General features: G+C 38.5%; 1 long non-coding RNA gene across 2 annotated transcripts in view; it reads right to left on the bottom strand.

Annotated features, from left to right (window-relative positions):
• Positions 1-22679, bottom strand: part of LOC115294726 — a 188507-nt gene that overhangs the window by 145410 nt on the left and 20418 nt on the right. For both annotated transcript variants that reach the window (XR_003910089.1, XR_003910090.1), the window contains exon 5: positions 1561-1809. This is a non-coding gene — a long non-coding RNA (uncharacterized LOC115294726). The remainder of the gene's footprint in view (positions 1-1560; positions 1810-22679) is intronic.

The raw sequence follows: 22679 nt of genomic DNA, 5'->3' as shown, positions 1-22679 counted from the left end.
ACAACTTATAGACGTGAGGAAGTATTTGTAAATCATGTATCTGACAAAGGCTGTCTATCCAGAATATATAAAAAAAAAAAACTACAAAATCTCAGCAATAAGGAAGCAAACCACCCAATTACAAAATGTGCAAAAAACTTGAACAGAATCTTTAACAAAGAGGATTTAAGAATGACAAATAAACACATGAAAAGATGTTTATCATTAGCCATTAGATAAATGCAAAACAATACTATAATTAGACATCACTATACACCTATAAGAATGGCTAAAATTAAAAATACTGACAACACCAAGTGCTGACAAAGAACTAGAACTCTCATACTGCTTGTAGGAATGCAAAATGTTATAGCCATTCTGAAAAATGGTTTTGTGGTTTTATATAAAGTTAAACATAACATTACCACTGACCATGCAACCCCACTCATTGCTATTTGCCCTGAAGAAATAAAAATTTATATTCACACAAAAGCCTGTACACACTGTTCATATATTTGTTTGTAATAGCTAATAACTCGAAACTACTCAATTTTTTTTCCATGAGCACATGTTTCAGACTGTGAGTCTGGGGTTCTCTCTTGTCCAGCAAGAGAGCAAACACAGAATCCAATACAAGAGGGGCTTAAGTCTGGGAGGAGACAAGAGCCCTGAACAGGGCTTTCATCTCTGTATTTATTGAGCACACAAAATATTACCTACCTAGTGGACGCATGAAGAAAACAAGATCTTACACACGTGAACATGGAGAAAGCAATCAGACAGTAATCATTAACCTGTCTGTGTAAGAAGCAAAGGGCCTGGGAAGCAAGTGGAGTTTGTGATCAAGGTACATCGGTGCCAGATGGAAAGGAATTTCCTGCAGGTGATATAACAAGTTATCTGATTCTATTAGAATATCTTGCTAGCTAACCTCGGGTGCCTTTGTCCAATGGTGCCCTAAGCTTTTTTCTAACCCTTTTATGTAAGTAGAACCCATTTCTCCCACAAGCACAGGCATAAACAAACTGTGGTATATCCATACAATGCAATATGTAGTAACAAACCAAACTGATGCATGCAACAACTTGGATGCATTTTAAAAGCATTATGCGGAGTGAAAAATGTCAGTCTCAAAGTTGATATGCTGTATGTTTCTACTTATCTGACGTTCTCATAGACAAAACTATAGTGATAGAAGCCACATCAACAATTTTCAGGGACTAGGCAAGGGAGTGTGACAATAAAAGGACAGCTCAAGGGAGTTTTTTGGATGATAAGATAGTATGATTTCCTGACTAATGGTTACAAGAATCTACACAGGTGTTAAATCTCAAAATTCTACTTCAAAAGAAAAAAAAAGTCAAATTGACTAACATTTTTGGAAGCTGTTACTTTAAAAATAGTGTTATTCTTTAGGGAAAATGACCAAAAGTTGACAAAATGGGGCAGTCAGTCATAATCAGAAAAAGAACCATGAGGAGCTTCATACTGTTAAGCTCGACCACATGGAAACTAATGAGACTAGGGAACCTGCCCAAGGTCACCGGCAGGCCTGAGGTAACAAGGAAAAACCACACCCACCTGGCTCAGTGCTGTTTCCTTAAGTGCCCGAGTCTCTTCCACATGTGCTGTGCAGAATTAGCAGATAGTTTCCTTCTCATGAGTCCATTCCAAGGAGGGTATGGTAGGGGTGCGGAGGAGAACTGCATCACTGCACTTTGGAAAATCAACCCCATTCTGCAAAAAATCTTGTTGTCATCAGTCCATGACCATGCGTTCTCTCAGCCAGTGACCAAACAGGCGAAACTGTGCAGGATTTTGGATCCAACTCTGTGTCAGAAAGAAAAAAAAAAATTCAGAAAGCTGGTCTTCGGTTGGCTAATGAAAGCTCCCAGATATAAAAGAGAAACTAATAAATTTTAACAGAAGAGTAAATTTCTGAAAGCCTCAAAGAACTGTATTATTGTCCTCCAAAATGAAGATAACAGAAGCAATTCAGTCTTTCACATCAGTGAATTATTTTTTGGTTATGTGAACATTTATGCACTTAAATACAGAAATTCTCAAGGGAAATTATTTTACCCAATAATAAACTATTTCATGATTATTAAATTTCCATTCAAGACTGAAAACAATGCTTAATATATTTTTGTTGTTTTTTTAAAGATAAATAACCATAGAAGATATGATGGCAAGTTTTAATTCAATGATTATGTATATTGACAAATGTTTGTCTCATTTTCCCTTATTTTTTCTAGCTTTTCTCATAGTCTAAAAGTCACTGAAAATCTCAGGATGATTAAACAGCATAGATATGCTAATAAATAAAACAAACACAACTCTAAAACTGAGAAATAAATTTGTAAATACATTATCAACTTCTTGTAGATTGCAATAATGGATAATATACACCGTAAAAATTGTAATCTGAATTGGTTTGTAAACTGGCCTCTAATACACACAGGACAAGGAGTGAGCAAAGAAAACAGTAGCCCACCCCAGACTAGTGGGCGGCCGGTTAGTAAACAAGGGCCTTACTTACAAGGTTTGTGTTGGTCAGCGGCAAAAGAAGAAAATCTCCCCACTTGCCTGACAGAACTTTAAAGTTCAGAGTTTATATAGAGTCCTTAATCGGGTCCTGTCACATTTAACGTTCCCATGGTCTCAACAACACGTTTCTCTCTCCAGGCTGCATCCTTGAAAATGGCGCTCACTGTGAGAAAGGTGCGCAGATCCCTGGGTCCTCACGGGGGCAGGAGAGGAGCCTTTAACCCGGAAGGCACAGGTGCAGCTCACAGGTCTCCCGGCAATTGGCAATCTGCTAGGTCAGATCATCTTCTGGTAACATTGCCTGAATTTTCAGCGCAACGTATTTTATGGGACAAATATTATCCAAGGGAAGAGGTGAAGCCATCCAGCTGGATCTATAAGATGGTCTGGAACTCAACTAAAAGTTATGAGCTACAGGTACAGATTTGGGAATTATTAATATATAAAGACAGTAGAGGATAACGTGGAAGGCGAGCAGAAGGAAGGAAAAAGGAGGATCCTGGGAAGCATCAACATTCGAGGGAAAGGCAGAGGAAGAGGGAGAGCTGGACACTCGGAAAGGAATGTTCACAAGCCACGGGATGAGATGATTTTAGGAAAGAAGGAGTGGTCATCCATGGTGACAGTAATGGTTCTCATTTTGCGGAGAAGCTTAAACAGCTGCGGAAAATTAACAAAGATCCTAGAGTAGGATATTGTGGAAGCTCATCTGTTTGATGTTTTATTCAATTCAATACACATTTACTGAACTATTCCTCTCCTAACAGTGTGCTGGAACAAATATAATCTAGATATAGTTTCAGAGCTCAAGAAGCTTAAGATCTAAGAGCATATCTGAAGTCAAATATAAAAAATGACTAACAAGGGGCACCTGGGTGACTCAGATGGCTAAGCATCCGACGTCAGCTCAGGTCATGATTCATAGTTCGTGAATTCAAGCCCCATGTCAGGCTCTGTGCTGACAGCGCAGGGCTTGGAGCCTGCTTTGGTTTGTGTCTGCCTCTCTCTCTGCCCCTCCCCCACTCACACTTTGTCTTTCTCTCTCTCAAAATTAAATAAACATTAAACATTTTTTTAAACGACTAATGAAAGATTTGTGTAGGAAAAAACATGTATTGGACTCAGCCCCTTGATTTTTATTTGAGTATCTATGTTATTTTAGATAAAAGGCTATGTATGCCAAAAATATGAACCAAAAATGGAAAAATTAAATAGACTCTGCAGTATCAACTTAGGAAAATAAAACAGTTATTTTGGAGTCATATACAAACAGTCAATGATATATTCCTATCTGGGAATATAGCACAATTTGATTTGTCATTTCATTATATAGTAGCAGATCTTGTAAACATTTAAATGCTTCCTAATTAAAAAGTTATATGTAATTGTTATAATTTTAAAGGGATTTTGAAAAAATTCTATAAATCAAACACTGTTTCTGCAGGGCCTATTTCTCTATTACTTGTATTCATCACATTTCTATAGTTTACATTGAAGAGCATTCAGATAGAAATCAAAGAACCCTATTATTAACTCAGTTACCTCTTTGAAAATACTGCTGAGGGTATTTATCAATTATTAGTACAGTGGGGAAGGAATGTAGAATCAAGAGTTAGAAAACTGGTTTTTCAAAAAAAAAAGAAAACTAGGTTTTCAGTCTCAACTCAATCACTCTTTGGATAATTTGGGGAAGTCACTCAACTGTTCTGAATCTAAATGCTTTTATCTATGAAATGGTAATAATAGCAGGACTATTGTGAGACTATAATAAGGTATAAAAACAGCATATCAGATAAATATATGTAATTGCTTTTCAAACTATAAATTTCTGTACAAATATTTATCTTATTATCAATATTATTTCTTTGGGAGAAAGGTTAATACAAAATTTTTTTTTAAATTTCTGCTTGAAGCTTAGAGATGCATATTTGTTTCAACGGTATTTCGGTGGTGTATAAAATCACTGCAAGGGATGCCTGGGTGACTCAGTTGTTTAAGCATCCAACTTTGGCTCCAATCACATATTATGGTTCGTGAGTTTGAGCCCCACATCAGGCTCTGTGCTCTCAGCACAGAGACTACTTCAGATCCTCTGTCGCCCTCTCTCTCTGCCCCTTCATCACGTGCGTGCTCTCTCTCTTTCAAAAATAAATAAATACACATTGAAAAAGAATCATTGCCAAGTTGACACAATCATCAAGTAACCAATCCTTTTTGGTAATAAATGTAATAGAAATACTCAATTAGAGCATTTTGTTGATCTTAATGATCAGATACCACTCTTTGGCAATTGACTTTCATGATAGATAGAGAAATAAATTGATACACAAATAAATCAGTTACGTAACTGAGTTCTTGGAATTTTAAAAATGATTTGACTGACAGGAATACATGAATATATGTTCTACACATATGAATATATGTCCTAGTTTAGATATACCTGTGTATAAATAGATACAGATGATAAAGATAGGCTATATTAGTATAGCACAATTACATCAGTTTTCATCAATATATCTTACCAGATCTTTTTGATTTAAGAAAGGTAGCAATTGAAGAAGGAAATATGTGGATAAGAGAATAAAACTTTAAATAATTTTGAATATAGGCACATATTTACAACAGAATCACTGAGTCGTGGAGTTGGGAAGAATCTTAGATTTTGTATACTCATGCCCTCCACAAGATTCCTTGTCAGAAGTTTTCTGGCATCTGCTTGTCCATAGGAGAGTAAGTATTCCGCAAAGTAACTTGTTCTTTAAAAATTTTTTTCATGTTTTTATTTATTTTTGAGAGAGAGAGAGAGACAGCATGAGCAGGGAAGGGTCATAGAGAGAAGGAGTCACAGGATCTGAAGACAGGCTCCAAGCTCTGAGCTGGCTGTTAGCACAGAGCTTGAGAGCTTGACATGGGGCTCGAACCCACAAACCATGAGATCATGACCTGAGCCGAAGTCGGATGCTTAACTGACTGAGCCACCCAGGTGCCCCATGTTCTTCTTTTAAAAATAATTTTTCTCTTCCATTTTTAAATAACACTAGAGAAAATTCTTCTTTATACTAAGCTGAAATATCATCCTAATACCTCTCTAAACATTTTTGTGAACATAGACAACATTTTATTGGGCAAGAATATCATTCATTCATCCATTGAACATTTATCGCCAGTTGTCAGGTGGCATTCATACAAGTAGGCCCTATTCTCAAGCCAAATTTGAGATAAATGCAACTCAATTGTATTGTTTCCTTCCAACACCAAATCCTCAACTTCATAGAAAAACCTACAGAAAGAATCTAATTGTCTCTCCTAAAATACTTCTGAGTTGATTTTGCTATCAAGTCACTATCACATTTTCTTGTAACTTCCCCCAACCCAATATTGAGATAATATAGGCATATTCAGAGGGTAGCAAGCAAACAAAATTTGTTATCCTTTCTCTTGGAGATTTTTCTCTCGCTCTCTATATATACAATAAAAAGTAAAATGGACAAAACTGTGATCATTTTACTTGTCCCGCAAAATACAGTGCTCTGAAAATTCAGGAAGCACACATTCTGTTGGATTTCAGGCAATGTTACCAGAAGATTATCTGACCTGGAGCGGTCAGGAAGATTTCTCCACTTGGAAGGACCTAGAGAGGAAAACCATGCAAGGATAGAGGGAGGGGAGCGAGGCACTGACTCTCGGCGGACGCCAGGTCTGACAGGGCCGCTGTGGGAGGCTCTCTGCCTCAATCTCCTCATCTGTGAAGGTGGTAATGGGGATCTTTACAGCGACCTGAAGCTTTACAAGCCTGTCATTTCAACTCTTACTGGAATAAAATCAAATACATTTGGGAAAATAAATGGAATTTCAATATCCCAAGGTAAAGAAAAGCTCATTAAGGACTTTTAAGATTGTTAATGTCTTGGAGCAGATTTCTTGACACAAATTCAAACTAGATATTGTCGGAGGAGGTCATCAAGAGGATGTGACTGCTGGTTGGCCCATGAATTGCACCTCAACCTGAACTTACTCTCTTTCTCCACAACCGGCTTCTCTTGTTATATCCCTCATTCACTCAGTCTAACCAAGCCAGAAACCTTAGAGTCCTTGGCTCCCACTGCCTCTCATTTCCTGCCTTCTATAAGCCATGGTGTCCTGGTGAATCTGCCGTCTTAGTATCTGCTGGTTACGGTCTCTTTTCTTCATGCTCATTACCAGAACTTTTAGAGAAGCTCTCATAATTTCTCTAAGTGGTGTGGCCTCCCAACCCATTCTCAATGCTACAGCCAAAGTCCTCACTATGAAAGGAAAATATGATCAGTTCCTCCTGATTGGCTCACTGTTGCTTTCAAGATAAAACCCAGCTTCTCAGCAGAACCTTGCAGGCCTGCCATGGTCTAACCCTTCTCTCTCCTCTACCTTCTCCCCTCACCCCAGGAGACCATTTTAACCTACCTCTCTTTTCCTTCATATGCTGTCCTTCCTATGTCACATATCATTGCTGATGTCTCATTCTTTCAGGTCAGAAGTGAAGGAAGGAGATGGCAGTCCATATCTGCACTGAGGCAGATTGGGAGGAATAAACACCGAGGGACAATGCAGGCAGTTACCAAGAAAAGCAGGCTGGGCGCTAGGGATTTGTGTTTACTAAGAAAAGACGAGTGGAGTTTAGATGTTGGAACTCCTTTGTGGGATTTTCCAAGAAGAAGAAAACCAAAGGGGAGGGAATGCCATTATGCACTGACACCTTGAGAGCTAAGGGAGCCACAAATCTTCCCCAATTTCCTGATTCCCATAGTTCACCAGCAAGCATCATTTAAGGACACTTTACCTCTTTTCTCATGTTCCTAATTGATAACAAAAGTAAAAATGGCTAGTATTTACTGAGATTTAAAATGTAGCAATCATTTTTCATAAGTGCTTTACATAATATCTCATTTAATTGTCACATCAACCTTAAGGGGGAAGTGGTTTTGTTCCCATTTTATAGACGAAGGCACTGATGAATATGGGTCAAATGTCTTGAAATAACTTTTCATTCTGGCACAGCTCGAGAGAGGAATGATTTGCTTATATATCTGTCTGGAATAAGACATAAAGAAAAGTGACATCTCTTAGCCAGACTAGCTCTCTTACCCATGAATAAGGGCTTTGTTTTTATGGTAGATTTTCTATTGTAAGATAATTATTTTGTAATTGATATCCAATGTATTAAATTTTGTCTCCTTTATTTAATGATTGCCAGGTGCATACCATGAACTTTCTCCTTGAGAAAAACCGGAGTATAATGATGTCCCTGAGATAGTTCTTTCTCCTGTGAAGGAGAAAGCATGGCAGTTTGAGCTACCTTAACTGAATTGAATGTAATGCAAAGAAAGCTAATGTAATCAATTGATTTAATGACCTTGCAGAGACATGACCTTTTTCATGAGAGAACTAGATTTATTAGTGACATTATTCTCAACCTCTATGTGTATAAACAAAAATCTTAAACATGAAGGACACCCAAAGAAATGAGACATCATGAACCAAACCTAGCAGAATGTATTAGTGGCAATGTTTTCCTGACCACAGTCACACCAAATTAATAGAACGCCAGCTGAGTAAGGACAGAGGGGTTTTTAGCATCTAAATATGTACCTTTCTTTCTTTTCCCTACATTGAAGATATTTAAGAGGGAATATTTTTAAAACCAATGTAAATAACAAGCCTCTCACGAATACTACACCAGCCTCAAGACTTAAAAGTGCTGAAAAATCATCTTACGTATTCCCTTGTTGAGAGTCCATCTTCTCATATGTATTTCTTGTGTAGCTGATTTTCAACCTAGCATACATATCATGTCAGTATCCGTGTGAGCAAATAATTATATGAAATTACATATATCAGGTAATTATATGAAGAAAACACTGCAATTGAGACAAATGAGGCAGTGGAGAAATGGAGAGATGTGGGATAGTTGCAGAACAATGGCCCATATTTTAAGAAACATGGTTTATCTCAAAAGATCTCACCCTCTTTTAATTTAGAGATAATTTTCATGTTCTAGCCAGAGCGAAATAAATTTGGATGCACTTTGTCATTAGACATGTACATTATATTATTTCCTTATCATCTGGTGGTCTGGACATAATTAACTTTCTGTGAATGGGCAACCGAGAATTTTTAGAAACATATTAACTCTTTTGTGTGAATAGGATCCATATAGTAACCAATGGTGCTGTGTACACAAGCCTGGTCTAGTGGCCAACACCATTGGTCCACAGTTGTCTCTGTCTAACGTGAGTCTCAAGAGTAGAACACACCCCTTGGCTGAGGTAAAAACAACAAACATATAATATTCCATGTTTCTGTGTGTGAGAGAGCCAACTGAAATCCAAGATAATAGTTAGGCCGTGTCTGGTCAACAACACAGTAAGTACAAGGACATTGGCATGGCATTTTTGGCCATCTGGACGGATAAATAGGATTACTGCTAAGAGCTAACTAGAGATTATCTGGTAGATTTGATAAAAACAGACACTAGTTCTGGAAAATTCAGACCAAAAGACTGATGTTTCCTCTTACTAAAAAATCATTTGAAGAGTAAATTTGACATCAATGCAAACAATTTCTTTAAGGCTTCCCTTCATGGTGTGAAGACAGAGTCTCAGCCTACATGGAATCACTGTCAGAACTGCCTGAGGGGCAGTTTTTAAGCTGATGGGCAACTGAGGGCCATTTTGTTTTCCTTTTGTTTACCATTAAAACAGGTTCACCTTTGGTTTTACCATCATGAGTGTCACTAACAGAGAAAGTAAAAAACGTACTGCCCAAACTCTGAGTTTGGCTTAAAAGTATCCAGTCTTTGAACGGGGCTCAAACGTATAACATTAGAATTCTGGTCACTTAACCTAAGGATGTGTACAAACTATTCAAATGAACAAAAAGGAAAATAAAATGAGCAAACAAAAACCCAAGCCACACGTGGTGAATGTGTAGAGGAAAAGCAAGTGCATTGGCCAATGTGATTTGCCAGTCTGACAAAAAGGTGAAATCAGTGAAAATGTTTGGAATGGCCTCTGCTGGCTGGTAAGATGTCATTCAATTTAATATTATTTATTCAGTATTCCCAGAACCATGTGATCATCATCATACCGACTGATGAAAAACAGTATTATCTTTGTCTCAAATGCCTCAAACATATAAATCAATACTTTACAGTTCAGTTCCATATCCCTGTGATGAACGTACAAACAAGAATTTCTATAGATGTTGGAGTGAAAAACTGGGATGGGGGAAAGAAAGACAATCAGGAAATGTGTGGCATTTTTGGTGACGAGGAGTGGAATTTAAGGACAGTGACAAGCTTGGCTAAACTTGAGAAAGGCTTGCCTATGATGTTCAGCCCTGAATCCTTTTCTTAGAGCATTTACTTTAGAAAACATGCAAGTTCTTTCTCTACTCCTTTGAGATGCAAACCTTCCTAAAAATCCCCTTTCCAATTCTTTTTAGCCAAGATGGTCTTTCTCAAGGACATGAGAGCCACCTCTTTGAAATGTAATCCTCAAAGAAGATAGAGCCCCTATCTCCCAGTCTCTTTGTGAGGGTAGGATTTCCTGGTGCCAATTGGCAAACACGGGTGGCCTAATCACAGAGAAAAACACAAACTCAAGAACTCAATGTGTGGACACATCCCACTGATCAACCACTCCCTCATGTCCTCCACTACTTTTCCAGTAGCTCGTGCCGCGCTCCAAAGCCCTCCTGCCCTTTGTTTCAGCAGAGAGGAGTTGAGGCTTAGCTTCTGGTTTCTCCCCCTTCTTGCCTTGAATACAGCTTTATAGTCTTGAATAAAGTCTTCTTTGCCTGTTTAACTTTGTCAGGTACAATTTTACTCTGACAATAGGGAGTCAGCGAGTAGACAAGAAGGGAGGACCTTCCCAGACGGAGAACACAGCACTGGCAAAGGTCTGGAAGCATCACATCCTACTACATATTTGAGGAGATCTATCCGGATTTGCCACATACGTGAGGCTACGGTCCTCTCTGCCCACACCCTACCTTGTGTGCACCTGTGTCTGAGAATTTTCCATTGGCTGCCATCGGCAGCGACAGGACACAGCTAGGTGCACTTCTGAGAATCCCACCCGGGGTCTTCAACTCTCTCTATCCCAGCCTGGAGGAATCCTACTTAATGCCCCTGGATTGTATATCTAAAAATGATTAAAATGACAAATTTGATGTTTTGTATGTTTCACCACAATGATAAAAAAGCAGTCCTCCTAAGAAGTTGCATCCATAGAAAATATGCATAGTGTCACAGAAGAATAGCGTCCATGCTTAGACCAGTGGAAGATCTGACCTCAATCTGGAAGTTACTCTTCCTTCCCCTTCGCCCCGCTAATAAAAGGAGAAGAGAACATGAAGCATTCTTCATGTAAGCACAGAGGTGCTAGAAGAAGTGACTGGTGACTGTCATCTTGGGGAGGATATATTCAAGAACTTTAAATATGGTGGACAAGCCCTGAACTTTAAACCTGCAAATTTAGGACCTGCAGATACAGAGTCTAAGAATCGTTTCTATTTGTAAATTAGAGCACTGACCCCTAGGCACGTAGGCCTCTCCTTGAATTGGCAAAGGCTGCTGGTGAGTCACTGGTAGTCTCTCCGGCATCAGGCATCAAACCTCGCTTCTGCCTCCATCTTCCTGTTCTGTCAGACCACAGCATGGCTGTTACCCCAAAACGGTTAGCCGGCAGGAGGCTGGCGTTGAAGAAACCTTCCTCTATTGTTTGGTAGCAATAAGCTGTGGAAGAAATCAACTCCCTATGTTTAGAGGGCACAGGTTAGGCAGGCAGTGCCTCTCATGGAACACAACCTTCGCCAGGCTTCTTGTGTGAGTGTGCGGCCCACTAGAGAGGTGTCCTAAATGCTTATTAGCTCTCAGGACCCAGGCCCTGGTCTCTAAGAGGAAGAGTTCTGTCTACTGGTTCCATGTCTCTCCTTCTTCCCTATTTGAGGAGGGAAAAGTTAGAAATTACGCAACTAAGTGTGAAATGCAGAACATTTCTTTAGGGAAGTTTCTTGACTTAAAAAAAAAAATCATAATGTTATATCACCACCTAGTGGCAAAAATTGGGCTGTGCAGTTAGGATTTCACTTTTTAAGCATTTGTTCTAAATTCTAGCTTTCTTTTTTTTAATGTTTATTTTTGAGAGAGAGGCAGACAGACAGACAGAACATGAGATGTGGAGGGACAGAGAGAGAGGAAGACACAGAATCTGAAGCACGCTCCAGGCTCCAAAGTGTCAGCACAGAGCCAGATGTGGGGCTTGAACTCATGAACCATGAGATCAAGACCTAAGCTGAAGTCCAAGCTTAACCAACTGAGCCACCCAGGCACCCTCCTAACTTTATTCTATATCTAAATACTGCTTAGAGACAGATAGCATATGAGAAATCTTAGATTAACTAAGAAAACTCTGTATTAGAAAGCCAAATATAGGGGTCCTTTCATACTGCTTTCTAAGACCTTATATTTCTGGGTTTACTGAAACAACACATATAACTGAGACTTGACTCTGAGGTTGTGATGGCAATAATAACAATCACCTTAATAATATAGCTAATATCTGCTGAGTGCTTACTATATTCCAGACAATATCCTAATGCTTTTCAGAACTACTCACTGATCCCATAATAATTATGCAGTAAGTAGTCTTGTACCCGATTTTTAGAAGAGAAAAGGGAGATAAAGTGAACGATTTGATGCGAGACCAACCACCTATTAACCAGTAAAGCTGAGACTTAAAGCCCAACAGTCCAGCTGTAGAACCTTAAGTCTATACGGCATAGGATAAATGTGTACATCAGGACCGTGGAATCAGAGAGGCTGCTCACTACTCTAGAGCTGGGTATGCTTTTAACTAGAATGGGATTAAGTTAGAAATGCTTGGGAAAGACGGAAGTGCCATAGGAGTCCAGAGCTGGCACTTGATAAAGGCATTTCTCAGAGAAATTTCAGAGATAGCTGGAACTTGACTTCAAAGGCTGGTATGAAGTGGAAAGGCATGGGGGGGGGGGCGGCGCGGTGGAGCATGGCCCGAGTAAGAAGGGACAGCAGGGTCAGAGGCGGGGATGCGATGGAAGACATGAGATAGGGTGGGGGCAGGGGTAGGAGGACACGCAAGGAAAGAGGCAAGTCAGAAAGGCTGTTTGGGCCAATTGTTCGTGGATGATCTTAACAGCAGATTAAGAACTTAGATCTTTAGCCAGGTAGTTATAGAGAATTATTGAAAATTTTAAAAATAATATGCTTTTGTAATTTTTCAAAAGCAAGAATGTGCCCAATGTGGAAAATTTGGAAACCGAGAAAGGCAAAGCTACTTCTCTTTGTAATATTTGTCATATACCTTCGTCTTTTTACCACATACACATTTTAGATCTTTAGCCAGGTAGCTATAGAGAATTATTGAGAATTTTTAAAATAATATGCTTTTGTAATTTTTCAAAAGCAAGATGTGCCCAATGTGGAAAATTTGGAAACCGAGAAAGGCAAAGCTACTTCTCTTTGTAATATTTGTCATATACCTTCGTCTTTTTACCACATACACATTTTTAACTAAAAAAAGTTATTGGATTTAATGTAATAAATATACAGTATTTTAATGTTTTGGTTTTGTCTTTTATTACAGTACCTGTCTATTATAAATAAAATAGAAGCATGAACATTAAAAGCAAAAGTAAAATTATAAACAATTCCAAGCTCCTATTATTAACAATCACTTGTATTCTGTGTGTGTATATTTATGTATATGTATGAATGTTTCCCTTTGGGAAAAACAGATCTCATTCAAAAATAAATTAGGGGCATCTGGGTGACTCAGTCGGTTAAGCGGCTGACTTTGGCTCAGGCCATGATTTTGCAGTCTGTGAGTTCGAGCCCCACCTTGGGCTCTGTACTAACAGCACAGAGCCCGAAGCCTGCTTCAGATTCTGTGTCTCCCTCTCTCTCTGCCCTTCCCCCACTCACACTGTGTCTCTCTCTCTCTCTCTCTCCCTCTCTCAAAAAATAAACAAACATTTAAAAAGTTTTAAAAAATAGAATAATTTACAAACTGTTTTAGACCCTGAAGATTTCTCTTAACATATCATGAACATTTTGCTATGCTGACACATGTATTTCTGCATGAAAATTTAATGACTGCATCTTTTACAAAATAATTTACTCAATCTCATATTTTTAATTGTTTTTGCACCTTTGATGAAAACCAATTAAGTATGCACGTGTGGGTCTGTGGTTAGACTCTCCGTTGTACTGATCTATTTGTCTTTCTTGATTCTAATATCACAATCTTGATCACTGTAACTTTATACTAAGACTGGAAGTCAAATAGTAGAGGTTCGCCAAATTTTGTTCTTTTTCAAAATTGTTTTGGCAATTCTATGTCTTCTGCATTTCCAAATGAATTTTAGAATTAGCTTTTAAAATGTACAAATGAGGCTGTTGAGATTTTAATTGGGACTGTATTATAACTATCAAATCAAATTGGGGAGAATTAATATTTTATCCATGTGTATCCATAACCAGGGCATTTATCTCTATTTAGGAGTTAATTCTTCTCAGTATGTTTTGCAGTTTGCAGTGTATAGGACCTACATATTTTTTCTCATATTTTATCTCTAGGTAACTCATATTTTTATGGTATCATAAATGATATTGTTATTTTAATTTTAATTTCCAATTGTTTGTTGCTAGTATATTGACCTCACTTCCTTTTTTAGTTTTTTTATGTTTTATTTATTTTTGAGAGCAAGAGAGTCAGAGGACAAGCAGGGAGGGGCAGAGAGAGAGAGGAGACACAGAATCTGAAGCGGGCTCCAGGCTCTGAGCTGTCAGCAAAGAGCCTGATGCAGGGCTCGAACTCAAGACCACAACATCATGACCTGAGCCAAAGTTGGATATCTAACTAACTGAGCCACCCAGGCACCCCTGATCGCACCTCTTCCAACCTTGCTGAAATTACTTATTGGCTCTAGTAAATACATAGAAAGAGATTCCATAAGATTTTCTGTATAGATGATCATGCCACTTGTGAATAAAGACAATTTTACTCCTTTGTCTCCCATCTGGGTGTCTTTTACTTTTACTCCTCTTTCTTGCCTGGATGTACAGGCTGAAACCTCCAGGACTGTGTTGGTCCAGGAATAGGGGTGGTCAAGGTAGACATCCTTGGCTGTTTCCTCATCTTAGAGGAGAGAGTTTTGTCTTTTAAGTATGATTTTAATAGTACGGTTTTTGTAGCTGCTCTTCCTCAGGATGAAGATATTTGACAAATATCTATTTCCAGGGTGCTGAGGATTTTTTTTTAGATCAGGATAGGATATTGGTTATTTTGTCAAGTGATTTTTCTCCATCATTTGAGACGATCATATTGTTATTTAGTCTATTAACATGGTGAATTACATTGTTTGGTTTTTCAAACGTTGGGCTAACTTTATATCCCTGATGTACACCCCACTTGATCATGATGCATTATCATTTTAATAGAGTGTTAAGCTTGGTTTGTTAAAACTTGGTAAGAAATGTTATCCCAATGTCCATGAGGGATATTGTTCTGTAGTTTTCTCAAAACATATTTTTCAGAGAGTGGTATCATAGTTAGGCTGACGTCACAGACTGAGCTGGGAGGTACTCAATTTTCTGGAAGAGTTTGTTTTGAAATATTTTTTCTTTCTTAAACGTTTGGGAGGATTCACTAGTAAAAGCATCCAAGAATGGAATTTTCTTTGTGGTAAGATTTAAAACTTCATATACAGTGTCTTTAAAAGATATAAGGCACTTTGGATTATCTATTTCTTCCAGAATAAGCCTGATGGTTTGTATCTTTTAAGGAATTTGAAAGTTTCCTTGTTTCTTAAGGTGAACATTGATATCATTGACTAGAGACCTTTCTTCTTTTTAAAATAGGCATTTAGAGAAAAAATATTCTTTATTATTACTGCTTTAGCTATATACCAGACATTTTTTATTTAGTTAAAATTTTTCTTAATTTCATTTTTTATTTCTTTTCTGATCCATGGGCTATGTAAATGTATATAATTTATATATTTGAGATTTGTCCACATAACCCTCTGTTATTGATTTCTAATTTAACTCCATTGTGGTCAGAGAACATACTTTGTATGTCTTTGGTTGCTCTACCTTGATTGCAAACAGAAATTCAATCCCATGCTGTTGGACTTGTAGGTTGCTTTTGGTTTTTGTACTGTTGAAAACAACTCATGGATGAAAATGAACTTGGAATCTTTGCACCCATTCTTACTTTCTTAGATAAATTACAAGAAACAAAAATTTTGAGTCAAAGAGTATTTACTTCCTTTTATAGACTTTGTACATACTGCTGGGTGGCTTGTTTTGTGCTTTTCTTTATATTCAATAATGGGCAAATATTTTCTTCAGATCAATAGCTGTTTTCTATAACATGTTCTTAATCACTGCATAATAATTTATTGATCTACCAAATTATATTTAACAATCCTCTATTGTTGAACATCTTGGCTCTACCTCATTTGGGACAAATTACCATAATGCTTTAACAAATAACACCGTGGATTGCTTGTTTGTAGAAGAGGACTGATCTCATAAATGTGGTGACTTAGTAAGGTAAGTCAGAAAGTTGTACAGAGGGTAGATTTGGACTGAGAAAGACTGGAAGTAGGGAAATGTGTTCATCTCAATAAAATTCAAATGCAGTGCTACACAAACATGTGCTCTGGGGGTGACAAAGGAACGGAGACATCAGAACGGGTGGGAGAAATATTAAAGCAAAAGAATCACACTTAGTGACAATTTTGCGAGAATGAAAATCAATATCTTTAAAGCAGTGGCATTTTTAGGTAAAATTGCCTTCACATTTATCTTTAAAATATCCATTTTCTTAGCGTTTGGTCTCACTCATCAAGCAGTAATGTTTTCTACTCGTTCAGTGATGGTTTCTTCATAGATGGTAGAAGGAGACTAGGGAAACTATTTTCTAAGGCAATTATGTCTAAGGAAGAAGAGGATTCATAGAACTCCCCGTAACTTTGTATAGAATTCTCTCAGTCTCAAAATGTTTTGCCCTTTTGAATTATATCATCATCATATAAAAAAACAGCAAATTTTGAGAACTATCCCTAACTTTGTTATACTTTGATTTGTTTGCTGGCAATGTTTATTTGGTCATTTGACCCAGAGAAGGAGAAGCCGCCCTTCTGTAAATATACCCTAGAGGATCCAGCTGACTGTGGGTTCCTGGAGCACCCCCCCCCAAGTCCCGGGATGGGGCAGGGGTTTGGCGGATGTGTTCAATGAACAGACAAGGCCAAGTCTAAGCTTCCCAGGCCCATCTTTCTTAATCCGAGCTCCTTCCTTTCCACTTCTTTTTCCTACCACCCTCACCTTACAATTTTGGAATGCTAAGCTGTATGAAACATCCATTATTGTTAAAATTGGCACAATATATCTTTTAATTTAGCAGATGATTCAGCTCTTTGCTCAAAGTTTTAAAAATAAAATAGGTCATTTAAATGATCCCTCGATCATTTCCCTAAAAGCCTTGGCCTTGGCCAGGTGGTCACAATCACACCTCTGGAGGCTCCCTCTAAAGGCCAGGTCCAGCTCGTTAGACTAGGCACCAAAATTCCTCAGAATGCTCCAAAAAAACAAAAACAAAACAAAAAAACAAGTACACTATCTGTTTCTTCACTTCTCATTTAAGGTCAAAAAGCAATACTCTGAGCTTCGAAATGTGCTTGAAGAAAACCTGGTTCCCAGTCACCATGTGGTCTTCTGGAAGTTTCTAGTAGTTTAGTTTAGTTGTATAATTACTTCAACCACAAACTCAGTCCCATAGGAATCAAGGAGCACCAACTTTTTTTTTACGTTTTTATTAAATTGCAGTTAGTTAACATACAGTGTAGTATTTAACACCCCCCCCTCCACTTCCCTTCTGGTAACTAGTTTGTTCTTTATCATTAAAAATCTATTTCTTGCTTTGCCTCTCTCTTCTGTCACCCTTCGCTTGTTTGTTTTGTTTTTTTAATTCCACATATAATGAAACCATAAGGCATTTGCTTTTCTGACTGATTTCACTTAGCATAATATTCTCTATCTTCATTCATGTCACTGCAAGTGACATGATCTCATTCTTTCTGATGGCCGAGTAATATTTCATTATATAGCTATCTATATCTATGTCTATATCTTCTTTATCCATTCATCTGTTGATGGAGAGTTGGGATGTTTCCATAATTTGGCTATTGTAGATAATACTGCTATAAACATCAGAGTGCATGTATCCCTTTAAATTAGTGATTTTTTATCCTTTGGGCACATACCTAGTAGTGCAATTGCTGGATCATAAGGTAGGTCTAGTCTCAACTTTTTGAGGAAACTCCATACTGTTTTCCAGAGTGGCTGCACCAATTTGCCTTCTCACAAACAGTGTGTTTCCCTTTTTCCACAACCTCACCAACATCTGCTGTTTCTTGTGTTGTTGATTTCAGCCACTCTGATAGGTGTGAGATGACATCTCATTGTAGTTTTGATTAAGGACACCAACTTTAAATTTATCAATTTACAAATTGTTTCCCTCCCTCCGAAGTTCCATCTGCAACTCTGACAGTCTTAAGCTGTTTAAATTCCTTCTGTCATGTGCATGTAATACTCTTGGTAACAACTACCCATCCAAATTCTACCGAAAGCTTTTAAAATACTATAAACTTCCCGGCTTACAGACTCAACGCTCATTAACGAAGTCTCTGAAGTGAAGACATTGAATCCACTTCTACCATGTGTTGTAAATTTCTGTTTAGTATTGAGTTGGCAGCCCAAAATTCTCTCGAAAAAATATGTTTTTCAGGTGGAATAAATCTTTTCATTACTTACTGACTCAATACCTTGGGAAAGTTACTTAAATTCTGTGAGCATGGTGGGTTGAAGCAGGAGCCCACGTGTGGAAGCCAATTGTTAAATTTGCAGGTTTGCCTACACGTTTTTAAACCTTTGGAGACTTGAAATCAGTCGTGGTGTTTACCATAGATGGTGGCAAATGTTACAAATGAGGGCACTTCTTTCTCCACAGAGGGCTGGTTTACCCACTTACTACTGTTTCTAAGTCTTAGTTTCTTCACCCATAAAATGAGAAAGATAAACTTTCAATCAGTATTGAACACATTCAGTTGTAATAACATAATCTGTCTGCTAGTTTAAATACAAAAGGAATTTGCTAAAAGGTCTGAAATGCTCTATAGAATTGTAGGGAAGACTGATAAAATAGATTATAGTTTGAGCTCTCAAAAACATATTTGAGACTCATACCATAAAACAGGGCCATCAAGGGACCTACTGCTTCTTCTACATTCAGGAAGCTGCTGCTATGGTCACCAGCTGTAAAACTAAGTTGCGTCTACCAGGTTCAGGAAAGCCTCGTTTATCAAGAAGCCACTACAGGCAAACCAGAGAACTTCACTCTGCCTCTGACTGCCTCTTGCTTTCTGAATATTTCAAGAAAGCATCTGATTGGCAGAAACTAACTCATAAACAGAACTTGAAGGCTTGGAAATACATAGTCTTTGTTCACAGTGTCTTGTGTGCAGATAAAAAATCAGAGGTTCTATTGCCATAGATTAAAAGAAAAGGGGAAAATAACTACCAAAGGAGGACAGCTAGCAGTCTGCCACAGACCATCCATTTTTTTATCCCTGAGATCTGTGAACACCCTTTTCCCCAAACAAAGTAATTCATACCCTACTTATGACGTATGACCTCAGAGCTCCATCCAGAGATTGAACCCAGTTCAAAGGCCAGGATATCTGAATGACTCAAAGTCCTCTCCATCAAGTCCAGATTGGCTATCCTTAGACAGGTGATCCAGGAAATGGCAGATAAGTTATCTCCCCCTGCCCCTTTCAACAACAACAACCACCCACCCACACACACACCCACACACACACCCACACACACACACTATCCAATGGTGGAGTAGGAGCAGGATAACTATAAGAAAAAGCTTCCTTTAGAAAAATATTATGCTGGGCAGGAATTTCAGGGACCTTTGCCCTGGTAATAGACTACTATAATTTTTAGGTTAACATATCTAAAAGCCTCTGGTTCCTCTTACAACTCCACTACTGGCTTTGTTTTCCTGGAGGTCCTTCTTATCCATTAGACTCCTGGACCACATCCTGGAGACCCTTCCTTTCTCAGCGCTATAAAACTTTCACATCCAGGGTACCTGGGTGGCCCAGTCGGTTAAGTGTCCAACTCTTGGTTTTGGCTCAGGTCATGATCTCACAGTTTGTGGGTTCAAGCCGTGCATTGGGTTCTGTGCTGACAGTGTGAAGCCTGCCTGGGATTCTCTCTCTCCTTCTCTCTCTCTCTCTCTGCCTCTACTCCACTATATCTTTCTCTCAAAATAAATAAACTTAAAAAAAAACTTTCACATCCTGATTTTTTCTGGTGCAGGTTTGACTACCTGAGCTTTGTGCTCAGATAACTGGGCTCTGGCAGGCCAGGTTTATGGTTTTGGTGATAAAGAGTTTCCTTATACACTTGATAGGCTTCCAGTCTTCCATCTGATCATTTCCAGTGTGAGAATTGTACCCAAAGAACTCACCTAGACATCATATATAAATATATACTATATTAAATTTAAATACATATTATTGTTATATTTAAATCTAAAGATCTAGTTTTAATTATTAGCTACTATGCTCTGCACAATCTCTTTTCAACCTAATGGTGGTTGTTTGTGGATTGAGTTATGTTCTTCCCAAAAAAGATATATTTGATTCTTGAACCCTAGTTTGTCAGAATGTGACCTCATTTGGAGACTATCAATTTGGATGGACATAATCAAGTCATCATGGTGAGCCATGACTCAATATGACTGGTTTCTCATAGAAAGGGGAGATTTGGACACTGACTTGCATACAGGGAGAATGTCACGTGAAGAGGAAGGTAAAGATCTAGGTGATGCATCCACAAGCCAAGGAATGCCAAAGTTTGCCAATAAACCACTAGAAGCTAGGGGAGAGCCATGGAACAAATTCTTCCTCATCTCTCAGAAGAAACCAACCCTGCTGACACCTTGATCTAGAACTTCTAGCCTCTAGAACGATAAGACAATAAATTTCTGTTCAAGCCACTCAGTTTGCACTACTTTGTGACAGCAGCCCCAGGAAATTAGTACAGGTGGCTGCCATAATATGCTAAATTAAGGGTCTTGAATGGTAGGGCAACACCCTGAATCTCATCTATGCTGCTGGGCTGTTCTCATTGTCTCACCCAGAGTGCTTTGAAGAGGGGTTTGTTACTAGTTGGGGCCACAGTGCTCCTTCAGAGCAAACTCTTATTTTTGCTTACGTGAGGAAGTACAGACACAACTGACCTTCTCAACACTGTAAGGCACCCAATTATTAGGCTCACAAATATCTTAGATTTCTCTGCCATAGGTTGAGATATCTGGCTATAGCTTTAGATTTCTGTCCTTTCCTTAATAGATATTCCTTTCATTTTTCTTTGCAGACTGGCTAGATCTAGATACAGTTCATCCTTCTCTTCTAAGTCTTTGCTGGAGGTTGCAGAAATAAGCCAACCTACAGCATTAAGAATTTTGCCAACCCTTTACCCCACTGGCATGGGCTTGGTCAGTATGTGCTCTCCCCTGCGAGGCATTTTAGGCAACCATTTATCAAACACTTTGCCACTGAGTAACAAGGGTCTCCAGTTTTCCACACTGCTAGACCGGGCCTTATCATCTACTGCTTGGCCTGCTAAGTCAAAGAAACAGAAATGAATATCCTTTAGGGCAGAACCCCACGTCTCAACTCCAAATTTTATGTCCGTCAGAGTTCTTCTGCAGATTACAGAATTCATTTTAGTGAGTTTAATCCCAAGGGGATTTAGTGCAGGTTTTGTTTTGACTTGGAGAACTGGTGGGAGGGTTGAAGAAACAAGCAAGGATTCCTTCGAGAAAGTACGACAGAGGAGAGCCACCCACACAGATGTTCCTACGGCTCCTGTACAAAGACCAAGATCATAAAGCAATCCTGTACTGGGCTAGGGGACTGGGAAACAGAAACCTGTGGTAGAACTGCAGAGTCACTGAAAGCATGACTTCTACCCTACCAATCTCTCACAAGCGCATCTGATTAGCAGGATCCAGGTCGATTTAGAGTTCTAGCTGTCAGAGTGTCTCAGAAATGTCTCTTATTCTGGATTGTGATGTGAGCAGCTAAAAGCGAAGGGCTCTATTTCTGTGTAAGGGGGAAGGAGATAAAGCACAAGTAGTCAGAGTGTGAATATGAATGTTTCAGGGTTACTTCTGACATAGGGCAGGCCCTTAACAATTGACAAATGTATGAAAACATAACACAAGTTCCCTCTCTGACAAAATGCATATGCAATCAGAAAGAAATACTAGATCAGGTTTGCAAAAGGCAAACTATGTCACAATTATTTTGCACTTTTATTTGTTTGAGCACAATACAACGTTCTCTGAGCTAGAATATTTACAAGTGTAACTTCTGGTTAACAGAGTTCATTCTCTGGACCAGTAATTGAATTTATAAGTCAAAGGTCCAATTCTGGTCCAATTGAAGTCTCTTATACTTTGTTCTTTCTCAAGTGGTTTCACCTTCCTATGTCTTCTGATACTCATGATCCAGGAAAATAAGAGTTCTTAGATGTGTTTCAAACCTGGTTTTATCTTTTTACAAATTTGAATCTTAAACCTAGGTTTCTGAAATCTGTTTTAGGGCAGAGATCAGTTAAGGTTTTTTTAAAGGATTAAAAAAAGTTTTTTGAATGTTAGTTTTGAAGGAGAGAGAGAAAAAGCATGAGTACGGGAGGGGCAGAGAGTGAGGGAACCACAGAATTTGAAGCAGGCTCCAGGCTCTGAGCTGTCAGCACAGAGCCCGACATGGTGCTTGGGGCTTGAACCATGAGCTGTGAGATCATGACCTGAGCCAAAGTCAGATGCCCAACCAACTGAGCCACCCAGGTGCCCCGGTAAAGTTTTTTTGTAAAGGGTCAGATAGTAGTATTTTCAGCTTTGCAGGCCAGATTGTTCCAGTTTCTCAATCTTGACATTGTAGTGTGAAAGTAGTCACAGACAGCACATAGATTAATGACAGTA

This window comes from Suricata suricatta, chromosome 6, assembly GCF_006229205.1.
Source record: "Suricata suricatta isolate VVHF042 chromosome 6, meerkat_22Aug2017_6uvM2_HiC, whole genome shotgun sequence".
Taxonomy (NCBI): Eukaryota; Metazoa; Chordata; class Mammalia; order Carnivora; family Herpestidae; genus Suricata; species Suricata suricatta.
The sequence above is the reverse complement of the archived record's forward strand: the minus strand, read 5'-3'. Positions and strand labels throughout refer to the sequence as shown.